The sequence below is a fragment of the Neofelis nebulosa genome, chromosome 4, assembly GCF_028018385.1.
Source record: "Neofelis nebulosa isolate mNeoNeb1 chromosome 4, mNeoNeb1.pri, whole genome shotgun sequence".
Lineage (NCBI taxonomy): Eukaryota > Metazoa > Chordata > Mammalia > Carnivora > Felidae > Neofelis > Neofelis nebulosa.
In genome coordinates this window covers 44,540,539-44,555,336 of record NC_080785.1, presented here as the reverse complement: position 1 = coordinate 44,555,336, position 14,798 = coordinate 44,540,539, and the positions used below count along the sequence as shown (strand labels likewise).

Sequence of the window (14,798 nt, the reverse complement as noted above, 5' to 3'; positions counted from 1 at the left end):
TATATATATATATATATATATACATGTACATAGATATATGTGATACAGATATATAAGGTATATCTGTATTTAGTTTTTTAATTTGGATAATTTAGTCTATTACATTTAATGCAATAACTGACATATTTGGATTTAAATATACTCACTATCAGTTTTATATGTATCCTGTTTTATTCTTGTTCTTTTTTTTTTGCCTTCTTTTGTATCAGTCTAGTACTTTTAAATCCATTTTTATTTCTATTAGTTGTATTGTAATATATTCTTTCATTCTTCTCTTAGTGGCTACCTATAATGCATGCTTGACTTAATAGAATATACCTGCAATTAATACCTTTACTACTTCTCAGGTAATGCAAGGACTCACAACACTTTGGCCTATTTATATCCTTTTCCACTTTTTTTGTGCTATTGTTACTGATGCCTTTTATTTTACATTTATTGGAATCCTCATTAGACATTATTCTTACTAAAAAGGGAATAGTCATTTAATATACCCACATTCCTCCCATTTTAATATTATTCATTTCTTCCTACATTTTCTTGCTTCCATCTGGGATTATTTCTCTTCTTCCTCAGAAACTCCCTTTACTATCTATCTATCTATCTATCTATCTATCTATCATCTATCTAGTCTTGCTGGAATGTATTTCCTTAGCTTTTTTTCATCAAAAACTTGTTTTACTTTATTTCTGAAAGACATTTTTGCTAGATATAGAATTATAAGTTGACAGGCGTTTTCTATCTACACTGTAAAAATACATTCCCTTGTCTAGTGGCTTCCATCACTCCTATTAAACATTCAGGTGTCAGTCTTATTGGTTCTCTCAGAAGGTCATGTGTCTTTTAACTCTGTCAGCTTTTAAGATTTTTTCTTTGTTATCATGAGGTGCCTAGGGGTGCTTTTCTTTGTATTTATGCGCTTTGGTTTATGGAGATTCTTGAATCTGTGGCTTTATAGTTTTTATAAATTTCAGATTGTCCTTGGACAATTTTTTTTTACCACATATTTCTTCTGCTCCATTCTCTCTTCACGTCTTAGATCCCTATTGCAGAATGTAGGCATTTTCTTTTAAGTTTTATTTTTATTTTTGAGAGAGAGCATGAATGGGGAATGTGCAGAGAGAGAGAGAGAGAGAGAGTCCAAAGCAGGCTCCATGCTGCCAGCACAGAGCCTGACGTGGATCTTGAACCCATGAACCATGAGATCATGACCTGAGCTGAAATTAAGAGTCTGACACTTAGAGGCACCTAGGTGGTTCAGTTGGTTAGGCATCCGACTTCATCTCAGGTCATGGTCTCGCGGTCTGTGAGTATGAGCCCCGCGTCGGGTTCTGTGCTGACAGCTCAGAGCCTGGAGCCTGCTTCAGATTCTTTGTCTCCCTCTCTCTGACCCTCCTCCATTCATGCTCTGTCTCTCTCTGTCTCAAAAATAAATAAACATTAAAAAAAAAAAAGAGTCTGACACTTAACTGACTGAGCCACCCAGGTGCCCCCTGGGTATTTTTATATAGGTATTTTTATTATGTTCTATTTGAGTCTTGCCGTTTTTAATTTTACACTTTTTTAAAAATCTAGATGCTTTCTATTGACTACATCCAGCTGTTTAATCCTCTTTGCTGGTTTGTCTGCTGTTACACTCATCTATTTAATTCTTTAGTATTGCCTTATTTATGGTTCTACAATTTTGATTTTCTGTATATTTTAGTTCACTGAAGAAATTACTCATCTCATCATCTACTTCTTGAACACATTAATTGTGGGTATTTTAAAATCCGTGTCTGATAACTTCAATATTGTGATCACCTATGGTCTGTTTCCATTACATGTCTTTGTTCCTCTTGCCTTGTAGTTATTTGGTCCAATTTCCTGGCATGCCTCTTAATTTGAATGTCAGACATTATCCATGAAAAATAATATGGGGCTCTGGAAGATTTTATCTTCCTCTAGAGTGGATTTAATATTCTTTTGGCAGGCTGATAGAATACAGGCAAATCACCTTAATGCAAGCAGCCATTGCCATGACTTTAGTTTTGGGAGGCACATGTATTTTCTATCTGTCCTTACTCATAGGGAGCGGCTCTTGGAATGTGTGGTGGGGAGGGTCTCAGCTAAAATTCTGGGACATTTATAATGGTCTCATCTCCCTAGCAAGCCCACCTCCACGTTCAGTGTCTCTAGTACCATGAGACTGCCCGGATTCCTGTTCTAGTGTTTTTTCTGACTGTATTCATATAATTTTTGGAGTTCAGTGCTTAATGCTATATGATACAGGGGGTTGAACGTGAAAGATATGTCACACATGGAAAGTCCAGTGAGACTTGGCCGGCCCTCCTCCGCCCTATGGTTATGCCATCTGGCTAGCTGCCACGGTTGCTGGAGTAACAGAAGAGAGATGAAGGAGACAGTCTCCTAAGTGCCTCAGACTTGAGCAGAAACCTCACCTGCTCACTGTTCATGGGCCAAAAGTATCTACTAAGCCCCAATGTGACCACAGGTAGGGTGCGGAATGTAAAAAAGTACTTGGAAAACTTATTTGGTCCTGTCTATGTCTGCTATAATCTTTTCAGTTATTTTTTTTTTTCTTAAAGATTGTTAAACTGAATAAAGCTATTGATTTTCCTGTGAATATGGCTTAGGTACATCTCATACATTTTAGACTATCTTCAGTCAGTATCCCTTCAGAAATTTATTTTTTTTTGAAGTTTATGTATTTATTTTGAAAGAGAAAGAAAGACAGTGGGGGAAGGGCAGAGAGAGAGGGGGAGAGAGATACTGCTAAGCAGGCTCTGAACCATCAACGCAAAGCTTGATGTGGGGTCGTAACTCATGAACTGTGAGATCATGACCTGAGCCAAAGACAAGAGTTGGATGATTAACCAACTGAGCCACCCAGGCATCCACTTTGGATATGTATTTGTCTCCAATCACACATATATGAGATCATCTGCAATTGTCTCCTAGATCTCAGATGTACTTTGTTCTTTTCTGGCTTTTTTTTTTTTTCAATTTTTCCTCTGCACATAAGTTTGGATAATTTGACTCATGTTTAGGTTCAGTGAACTTTTTAGTCTCAGTAGAAAGCCTAAGATGTTGACCAAGGTGTCTCCCTTCTGGGTGGTCAAAACTCCAAAGCGTCCTTGCCCCTGTACCACCTCAGAAATGCCTGTTATCCCTTGGCCACCAGCGGCTGCCCTCTGGCAGGCCACCTGAGTCTTGCTCGGTGGCTGCACAGTTTAAGATCCCGCCAAGGATGGAATCTTCCAAGACTTCTGGGGCTCCTCAGCAGCTGCCTCCTCTCAGGTACACTGACCCACAATCCCACATAGTTTAGTGGCTCTATCATTGTTCCTTTCCCCCAACCAGACCTGGCTCTGCACTGCCTCCGCTGCCATTTGGAAAATGCCCCAGGGAGAAACCCAGGATGGTACTAAACTCTGTACTTCTCTCCTACACCAGTTGCTTCCTGTGTGGGCTGCTACCCAGCCCCCGAGAGGAGTCACAGCACATACTTCATCCACTTTCATCGCTGTTCACTGTCATACCAGCAACTCTGTCATCGTCAAGATTGCAAGTCTGCATCAGGTATATTTTTAAATGTGAAATTCTCATTTTCAGTATCTTCCAAAGGGTGTAATTTTACTTTTCATTTTTATGAAATGAAATGGTTCCTTAGGCTTTTTTTCTACTCTTTTTCCCATTATTTTACGTTATCTTTCTACTATTTTGACATCAAATATTATAGCTTATACATTTACAACTTTTTGAAATGGATTGAGGCTTATTTTCAGTTTGATAGACAATTACTTTCAAGACGATTATTTTGTAGGTCAATGAAATGATTATATAACCCTCTTCAAATTTAGTATTAATTTATTTAATCATTTTGATTATATTATTCAAAAGTTGTGCATCCTTATTTGATTTTAGGGTATTTTATCACTCAAGCACGAATCATATTGTGCTAAGTTTTCTTACCATTATTGTGTTTTTATAATTTTTTCTTTTTTGTCTCAGTTTTTGGTGTATATTTTTTATTTGAATATATTTTATTGGTCAAGCATGAGTTGTTTTGTTAAAATAGGTACTTATCACATTCTGCTGTCATGTTTTAAAATGAGGGAACTGAACTATAAGGAAGTAATTCTAGTTTGCCTGATGACACCCTTCATCAAATAACATTAATCATTCATGCTAGTGTAATGTTATCTTGAATTAATAAAGAAACCACACAGTGGACTTCTATTTAAAAAAAAAGATAGATCAATATAATTTATTTCAATATGATTCATTGGGTGCCTAGAACTATGTGCCTGCTTTTGCTTTCCTGAATGAATAATACTTCAGCTCACAGGAAATATTTGACTAACAATGGTCAAACAAAATTTACTGAAAATACTTCCTTTTTTTAACCATGTTTTCTTTTATAAAGGTAGAAATTGTATTTTCTTGCTTTCCACATAGGTACATTTTAAATCACGTTCATGAAAACTGCCTTAAGACAGCAGAAGTTTTCCACCTGCCCACCGTTATCCCCAATAATAGTTGCTAGGCAGTGGGCAAGGCAGTCAGCTATTAACACAAGAGCCATACTCCTAATTTTCCTTACTAATAGAATTTCAATGCTATATGGGATGCCAACTAGATATCGTTAAAAAGTACTTCCTGGATTCCCTTGTAATAAAAGGTCATTGTGTTGCTTTAGATATTTTGATGTTTTGTTATTGGTTGAATAAAAGTTTATGCCTTTCATTTAATTGTATATGTTCACCCTAAATTATTCCTTTTATTAATACAAAACAATCTTCGTTGTTAAATTTTAGTTTTCTTGCTTTGATTTCTAGATTGTTTAAAATTAATTTTGCCATTTCAATTTTTTTATTATTTAGTCTTACCCGATAAATCATTGTCTATACTTTTCTTTTTAAACTTCAAGTCTTTAAGACATTTTGTTTTAGATCTGTTATTTTAGGCAGGGTATAGCTCAATTTCATTTTTTAAAACAATCTGAGTACCTTTGTCTTTTGACAGATGTATTCAGCCATTTAAGTTCCTGTCATCACTGGTGTGTTTGATCTGACATTGTCTTATGACATGCTCTGAATTCTTTTTTAATGCCTCTGTGCTGCTGCATAGTCTGCTTTTGTTTAGTATCTATTTTACATAAGTGGTGGGGTTTTATTTGCTTTTATTTTCTGTAGAAATCTGTAAAGGACACACCCACTTTAAAGTTCCACTAGTGGTTATCTTTAAGTTACAAAGAAAAAAAAAAAACTTTTATAGCAGACATTAATGGAGGTGGTAGGATACTACCTGTTTAACAACTCTTTTTCTTTTTTTTTTTATGTTTATTTATTTTTGAGAGAGAGACAGAGCACGAGCAGGGGAGTGGCAGAGAGAGGAGACACAGAATCTGAAGCAGGCTCCAGGCTCTGAGCTGTCATCACAGAGCCCAATGTGAGGCTCAAACCCACAAACTGTGAGATCATGACCTGAGCCGAAGTTCGACACTCAACCAACTGAGCCACCCAGGCACCCCAACATCTCTTTTTCTAAGTATATTTTCCTCTTATAGTCACCTAGTGCAGAGGCTCTTAACTGGGACAGTTTTCTTCCCCCAGAAGATAGTTGCCAATGTCTGGAGACATTATGGTTGTCAAAACCCAGGGAGAAAGGGTGCTAGTGACATCCAGTGAGTAGAGGCCAGGGACCCGGCTTACCATCCTACAATGAAAAGGACAGCCCCCACAACAAAGGATTATCCAGCCCCAGAGGTCAGTGGTGCAGAAGTTGAGAAACCCTGATCTAGTTAAACCCTTTTATCTTGCATATGAGCAGTGTTAAGACTCACAGATGTGGGGTGCCCTGTTCAAATTCAGTTAGCTAGGTAGGTGCCAGAATGAAGAAAATAATCTAACACTGTCACTTTTTCTAGTGCAACACCTTACCTCCTTAACAGATGCTTATTTAAAACAAGCCACTCCCTGTAAATGTCAGATAAGTGCATGGAAAATGAAAGATGACAGCAATAGCTCCTTTGGTAGTAAATCGGAGACCATTTCTGCTTATTCAGCTTTTTAGCTGAATACGATCAAGTAAAACGTGATTGGTACTACAAAGCTTTAGTAAATGAGAACAGCCATGTGATCAGCAAGTGCTTTGGGTTTTCTGCAAAATATTAAATGTAAAATACACAGAATTTGAGAAAAGGAGGTTTACTTTGAGGTCATCCCATTCCACCTCTCATCCATCATGGTCCTCTAGACTGACTCTGCTTGGACAATTTCAGGGAGGGGGAGCTTAAGACACTCAGATGCGGGTTGTAATGGTGATTACTCTAAATGCAAAGGCAGCATAGAAATTACAACTGTGATTACAGTGACCATAAGGTAACAATTGAATTTATGTTCATAAATCAATCAGGAAAGAGTTTGTCAAATAAAACAATGTGGGTATTGTTGAGAGGGAGATTCTAAGAGGGTGTGGGGAAAGGTATGAAGTTCGGAAGTGCTTTGACATGACAGGTGATACAATCACACTTTCCAGGCCTTAAAAGGAGTCTCTGCCTTCAAGGACGAAGGAGCCAACCCATTCTGAGGACCTGAGTTCCTGGATCAGAATTATTGCTTCTGCAAGGGAAATTGTGGGGAGAATTTCAAGCTTTAGGCATGATGGCTGACTTAAACTGCTGAGGTAATGAATGGCTGCAAGAGGGAGGAAAATCCAAAAGGTTTCTAGGAGGGAATCAAGCTGATAAGATCTCTAGAATATTTCCTGTCACCCATGTGGCAAAGGAAGAGGAGTAGAAAACACTTGTTACTTGGATCAATATTTTGGATGTGGACATAGATAAAGAAATCACCAAAATTAAAATAAAAATGTGAATTCTGGTTTTCAAAACCATGCTAGTGATTTATAAAAGTGGACTTTGTTCCATAATAAATGTATTGTTTTTTAAAAATATGTATTTTTGAGAGAGAATGTGAGAGGGGGAGGGGCGGGGGGGGGGGGACAGGGGATCTGGAGTGGGATCTGCATTGACAGCAGGCAGCCCAGACCACTGTGGGGCTCCAACTCATGAACTGTGAGGTCGCACCCTGAGCCGCAGTCGAACGCTCAACTGACTGAGCCACCCAGGCGCCCCTAAATTTTTCATTTTAATCCCACCCTCCAACCTGACCTCCTCCCCACTTCCCCCTAGTCTTCTCCAACTCAATTAATGGTACTACCATCTATCCAGATGCTTAAGCTATAGCCGTAGAGGTTATTCTTGATCCCTTCCTCCTCTCCATCCTCCACAATGAATCCAAAAGCATATTATATGGATTCTAGCTCCTAAAACCATCTTCACTGCAGACACTTGAAACATCTTCACTGCCATGATCCAGGTACAGGCCTCCACAGTCTCTTCTCTGGAAAACTGCCACCAGTTGTTTGATTGCCTAACCCGACCCGTTGTAATCTACTCTCTACACAGCAGCAAGAGGTTGTTTTTGTTTTCAACAGAAATCAAAGGATGTCACAGTATTCTTCCTAGGTACGGCCCAATGTTCCATCAAGAACGTCTATAATAATGATAATGAGGATGAGGATAATGCCTTTAATTTAGGTCCTGTTTCAATTGGTACTAAACTGACACTATGATGTAGTTTTTACTGGTTCTCATTCTATGAATGAGGATATCGATGTTCAACAAGGTTAAGGAACTTGCCCAAGATGACAGAATGAGGGAGTTCCTGAACTGTGATTCAGGTCTGTTTGATCTCAGGATGGTACTGGCTGCTCTTGCTCCTGCTCTGCTCTTGGGAAAAGGCACATCCTCTCTTCTTCCTTGCCAGGAAATGCTTTTTATGTGTTTCCATAGCTGACTCTTCCACAAGCACAAGGGAGAATTCTACTTCTTATTTATTAATACTGTGAATGTAAACTGACTGTTGTCAGATTTTCAGGAGTTCTGCATTATTATGTAAGAAAATAACAGAAGGGAGAAGAAAAATAATTATGCAATTTCTGAGGCTAAGCTTCAATGATTCTTTTCTTACAATGAAACATAATTTCAATTTTTCTTGAGCAAATGGGGTTTAACAAAGAATACCAGCCTAATAACGACAAAGTGAATTTTAAAAAGCTTCAGCCTGTTTTTCAAGTGAACTTGGAACATTATTATCAAGAAAATTCAGTTTTTAATGGTATTTTGCATTTCACATTCAGTTAAATTCAATACAGTGTATTCAATATGTAGATGGGGAGGGCAGGCTTTGGAGAAAGGGAAGCTGATGTTCATTGGTAGACCAGATTTGGGCCAAAAGACCCATGCTTATCACCTACTAGATATATGTAAAAATGTAAGTCAAAGGCTCTCTCTAAATATCAGTTAAACACACTGAGGAGTGGAGGCTAATTCGTACCTCCAAAAGTTATTGTGGTGATTAAATGGGACGACAGATTCTCAAGTGCCTACCATTGTGCCCAGACCTTAGAAAGATTTCAGAAGAATGGGTTGTATCTGACGTGTAACAGACGCACAAGCAATGCAGGATTACAGAGACTGGAGGAGGTCAGAGTAAATGAGTGATATAGGAAAGACTTCTCAGAGTCAGTTACATTTAAGCTGGCATTTGAAGAATGGTTGAAATGTCAACAGGTGGAGATTAGCGATACCAAAAGTCCAGTACAGTACATGGGTTAAATAAAGCCAGAAAAGAGTAGTAATCCAGGGATCACTAGTGGTGAGGATTGGTTCTGTATAAAAGGTTAACAGAAGGAGAGATGAGGAACTAATAGTATGATGAGATTGGTAGATTCCATTTTAACCAAAGCTAAAAATACTAACCAGCGTAAGATGCACTACAATTTCAAGCTCCCTTCAGAAAGATAAAAACCCAGCCAACTAGCAGTGCCATAAAATATTTATTTTATTGAAAGAGCTCTTTTAGAATTGGATGTCATATGTTATTCTCATGCAGAAGTCAGAAAAACAAAAAAGCAGAATAAACTGGCTTAAGAATGCCTGCAGCCCGGGGCACCTGGGTGCCTCAGTCCGTTGAGCGGCCGACTTCGGCTCAGGTCATGATCTCGGGGTTTGTGAGTTTGAGCCCTGCGTCAGGCTCTGTGCTGACAGCTCAGAGCCTGGAGCCTGCTGAAGATTCTGTGTGTGTGTGTGTGTGTGTGTGTGTGTGTCTGCCCCTCCCCCCACTCACACTCTCTCTCTCCTTCAAAAATAAATAAACATTAAAAAAAAAAAAAAAAGAATCGCTAAAGCCCTACCACTTCCAGAATTCTGCGTCATGTGTGCATTCAGGACGATATTGTCCTCTGTTCCCCCCGAGAGCACCGATAACGAGGTATGCCTTAACGGAGTGCCTGCTCTGCTGTTGTCTGTGGGCCTTCCTCCACACTGCCGGCACTTCTTCTGCAGACTCTGATGTGTGTTCTCAGGCGGTGGCAACCGTATCACTCCCACCACATGGCTGCCAGACATGTTAAGACACAAACTGATTTCAGAGATGTTAAAATGTGGGGGGAAAGTGTGCTTTTTCGAAAATCTTTGAAAGTCAGTGGCTGCGAAAGGCCCTGAGAATGTATCCGGCTTCGAGTCTGTCCTTAAATCTGTAGCCAATCAAGAAGCATGGAATGCTTTCTGAATCAGATGGGCTTTGGGTGATTCATTCCAGCAGCAGGGTATGGGGCGGAGGTGCAAGAATGGGGAGCTCTGAGATCTGTGGGCTGGTGAGAGATGAAGATGGTCGCAAGCAAGTGAACAGCTGAGAGAGACAATGGAAAGAAGACAAGAGACTTTCCATGGGAATGCTGCTCTACTGAGCAAGTTCATACTATCTCCCATTGTGCTTTGTGCATAAGATCTAGTCTTTTAAGTTAAATTGGGTTTTTCAGCAATCATATGTCTGGGCCCCGAAATGAGAATGGGGAGACTTATTAAGGTAATTTGGGAAGCTCCAGTTGTCCAGACTGACAACAAACGGTTTCCACCTTTTGATCCCTTAGTGCATGCTAGGCCCTGAGCTACGTACGGAATAAGCAAAGATGGGCATGACTCAGCCCCTGGCCCTGAGAAGCCCACAGCCTTATAGGGAAAACAGAGGGAACGTGAGTTAGAAGGCCACTGGGTGTGTTCTGTGCAGAGTGGTGCAGGGGAAGAAGTGTAGGCACCACAGAGGACAGAGCATCTGAGGCCTCCAGTGTGGCATTAAGTGGCATAAAGGGAGTAGCAGACCTACTGTTGATCAAGATACACAAAAGCAGAAACAGGGATAGGACAGTGTGGGCTTCTCTGCTCAGAATTCAAATCTCTTTCAGTGGGCAGCTTTATTCCCCATTTCCTTCAGGGCAGGTTTATACATACCAGTTCCTAACTCAAGCAGTCCTCATGGAGACAAGCAAAACCCTCATATCATGTGGATGCCCTGTCTCCCTGCAAGGGCCCAGGAAGTAGGAACACAATATGGGCTTGGACAGTGGGTCTTCTCCTCTGAAGTATGAACTGACTTGGAGACCTCCCCTCTCCAGATCCCCACTGCTCTGGGAGTGCGCATTCCTTATGGAGGAAGAACATCCGAGCAGTTCTTTTTACAAGCTGATACGCCTTTGCCTTGTGGGGGGAAAAATGTACTTCTTGCGATTTTACTCTTAGTGAGGAAGTGGATTGAATTTTCTGCTAGATCAACATGTGGGACTCACGCCCAGAAAAATTTCTGGGGGGAGAATGTGCAATAGATGTAGATGCTGCTGTCTTGAGTCATTATGCCAATGATTGGTGTGGTTCTCTGCAGGGTCTATCTCCCTGAAGAAAACCCCAGATTAGACATAAAGATGCCGCTTGCGGCTACTGTTCTGTCAATTACTGAGAATAGCTCTGCAAGTTTTATATATATATATATATATATATATATATATATATATATATTGAATGCTAAAATGGGGAGTATGAAAATTGAGAATAAAATTTGCCTAGATTAAGCATCCTGCTGATGCCTAGATATTGGTGAAAGAAACAAATCTCTTTGGTAGAGTTATTACCCATATGTTTACGATATTTTAGATTTAATCTTCTATATTTAATGCTGAAGAGATTTTCTAGCTAGGGTAAATCCAACCATGGTAATGAACAAGTGGCAAAATACAAAATGGCTCAATGCAAAATTATGAGAGAAGTCGATTTCTTACTCACATAGAGTTTGAAATGAATGTTCGTAATTGGCAAGCAGCAATCCGCAACCCAGGCTCTCTCTTGCTGTTTCAAAATTTACCGTGCTCACTTACGAGAACCTAGCAAGTAGACAAAGGCATCAGGAATGATCCATGGGTGATTTCTGGGAGATAGGCTTGAAAGGAACCCATATCACTTCTGCTCACATTTCATAGGTGAGAACTCAGTCACCTGTATACACTTGACTATAAGAAATCTTGTGAGGTAGACTCGTTGTATGTTTAAGAAGTAAAGGAAATGGATTATAAGTTGAAGAACAGGTAGCCAGTATGCCATGGTTTGTCCTTTTCACCAAAGGTGGTATTTGTCCCGCTATTCTTGCCACATGAAAATACACTCAACCTTCTCATCAAGGAAGGAAACTAAAGTCCCATCCTGTCACCACATCCAACTTTGATCTCTGTGTGACGATATACAGTCTTGTCCATAGGTCTAGATGACCCAGTGAAACAGTTATCTATGAATAAGTCATTTGCCCCTCACACATTCCACAAGCAACAATGGTAGCACAAAACTCCCATTCAGAAAAAGAAGATACTCGTCTTGCACCAGTCCATAATAATGATGGGATCCTGCTGGACGGCACCAGGAAGGCCACCTAATTTCAAAGTTTCTCATTTAAGCCTTCATTCTGCTCTATAAAAGGAACACCACGGAACCTGGTACCACCCTCAGGGTTTTTCGTTTCGTCTTGTCTTGTCTTGTGTCGTGTCTTGTTTCGTTTTGTTTAGTTACACGCTTTCCTCTACCACTCCTGAAGCGAGCATTGGAGAACAGGCCTTTCTTGAAAGATGTATGACTTTCATAGCCCATTTTGTGCTGTTGTAAGGTTGGTTTCCCAAAGATTATTTTAAGGGTGAAACTGTCAAAGAAGGTGTTAAGCCCAGAATCATGGTTTCTTTGACAACAGAAGTCCCTCAAAAACTGTGTGGGCTTTCGATCTATTTGCTTCAGTAAATCTCATGTACCAGCACCAATACCCACATCTTTTCCTAGCATAATTTTTTAAATGTTTTATTCGGTTTTTTTGAAAGACAAAGAGAGACAGAGCACAAGCAGGGGTGGGGCAGAGAGAGAAGGAGACACAGAATCCGAAGCAGGCTCCAGACTCTGAGCCGTCAGCACAAAGCCCGACGCGGGGCTCAAATTCACGGACCACGAGATCATGACCTGAGCTGAAGTCGGATGCTTAACCAACCGACCCAGGTGCCCCTCCTAGGCTAAATTTTAATCAGCTTTGTTTCCTCATCTCTCTTTCTCCCTTTCTCTCTTCCCCTCTCTTGTCCATCTTTCTATAAAGTTAATGGTGGCCATACTGACGCTACCTAAAACAATGTTTTGGGGAGAAGGTAACATGCATGATCTGATTTTTGTTTTAGAACTTGGCCACTCTGTGTTGTTACCTCTGGACACTTGATGTTACTGGACAGTTGGCCTCTCAGTATCATCACTGGTGTAAACAATTTCTCAGCTATTCCAGTGTCTTTTGACTGGGAGCACTGATTGGGTTAAACTCCTCTCTAACTCCCAGGGAATACGGAAAAGGAGCTTCCTGTGTATTGAGAAGTGAACCCGTGTCTTACCATGACTCAGTCCCTTTATGAGCTCACAAACCATATGTATCCTCTTCTTTTTCAAAAATAATGCTATCATCTAACTATTCTGCTTATGGGAAAAAATGCACTCAGAACTGCCCCAAAAGGAGACAACTAGAGTCATGTCAAGTGTTGCATCCTGTTCCAAGTCTGGGATCTCCACGTTGTACTCCTCTATTTTCTTTCACAGTTAGTCTACACCTATAAACTACATTGGAAAATTCACCATCAAGAACCCGTAGTGGGAGAAAGAAATGAAACAAAATGGAATTTAGGTAAAATGTATAAATATATGTACTTGAGAAAATAAGGAAGGGATTTCTGGTAGAGGCTATGCTTTTAGGCAAGAGATCATGGAGCTGTAGCTGGCTAGTATTGTTACTTTCTTGCTCTCCTACCCAGTTTACTTACACCTTCATTTCTTTTTTTTTTTTTTTTATGTTTATTTAATTTTGAGAGACAGAGAAAGAGAGAGCATGAGCAGGGGAGGGCAGAGAGAGAGGGAGATACAGAATCTGAAAGCAGGCTCCAGGCTCTGAGCTGTCCGCACAGAGCCTGATGCAGGGCTTGAACTCCTGAGCCTTGAGATCATGACTGGACTTTAGTCAACTGAGCCACCCAGGCACTTCTTTACACCTTCATTTCTGAGAGATGTGAGCCCCTGGCCATCTTTCCTGTATAGCACCACAGTAGTTTTCTATGACCTTCTGCTATTAGGCATGGTAATATGAGGACATCGTCTGGGTTTCATCCATATTCCTCTCCAGCTATAGTGTCCAAAAATGTCTCTATGTTTCCTTGATAATTATGATCAATAATTACAGTCAACACTGTGACCTCCTTTTATGTCTATTTAACTTAGTGGCTTGAAGAACCCCAAATGGCCATGTTCCAATTCAATGGACTCATTGCTGCGTCTCCTGATAGAAGCATTACTCCGTCATGATCCTATGTATGTACTGGGCCAATGTAATCATTGACTTGTGAGTTAGTGGAATGGTAAAGTTCTCCATAAATAAATTGTGGCACACATCCACAGAGGAGAATTAACCCTGAGGCAAAACGTACTAGTCCTTGTCAGGTAAAAGCATACTGTTCTGGTTATTTCTCTTCAGCAGAAAGCAGTAAAAAACATTTGTCAGTTTAATAATTGTATACCAGGTATTGGGGCTGTATCTCTTGTGCCAATTCTCGGCTATAATCGAGCCATCCCACACGATCAACTTTATGATTACCTGCTCTTTCATAGACCTGTGTAAGTTCTATGCATTTAACTTGAGACAACGAGAGATACGAGGGAAGTCACCACCCCTGCAAGTTTTCAGACTGAAAGTGGCAGTAACTCTAAATCACACAGGGATGCAGTATTGGTTTTTATTTATTTAACATGAAGGAAGAGTTTCAGGTTTCCTACTTTGCCCTTCCTGCCTCAATAGCTTCTGTCAAGGATCTGGGAATCAGTGTAAGAATTCTGCTTGCGGCTGAAGATTTTATTTCCACCTCTGCACTCAAGAACAGGGAATATATCCCAAGGCAGATCTGGGTCTCAGTCTGCCTACCAGGGAGGTGGGCTAGAGTCATAACTATTAGTTGATTTTAATAGTCTCCCCCAAATGTCTCTGAGGAAGGCTAAATGTAGATTCCTTTTTTTTTTTTTTTTTTAATGATTGTGGTTACAATATCCCTTCTCAACGGTAAAAACTCTACTCCATTTAAGGAGCTCCAGATCCGGGAATGGATGAGGGGCCATTATTATTAATCATGTGGAGTAGCCACTGTGGAAAACAGTATGGAGGTTCCTCAAAAAATTAAAACCAGAAATACCCTATGATCCAATAATTCCATTACTAGATATTTACCCAAAGAAAAGGAAAACATTAATTTGAAAAGATAAAAGCTTCAGCTTGATTTTAAAACTGATTTCCTTCTTCCTTTGATAAGTACCCTCAGAAAAGATTTCTATAGGGCGCCTGGGTAGC

At 40.0% G+C, this 14,798-nt stretch overlaps 1 long non-coding RNA gene across 1 annotated transcript in view; it reads left to right on the top strand.

Annotated features, from left to right (window-relative positions):
* LOC131509155 (uncharacterized) overlaps positions 1 to 14,798 on the top strand; it is a 76,840-nt gene that overhangs the window by 58,863 nt on the left and 3,179 nt on the right. Inside the window, exons 2-3 of the long non-coding RNA XR_009260328.1 lie at positions 3,457 to 3,582; positions 13,010 to 13,094. This is a non-coding gene — a long non-coding RNA (uncharacterized LOC131509155). The remainder of the gene's footprint in view (positions 1 to 3,456; positions 3,583 to 13,009; positions 13,095 to 14,798) is intronic.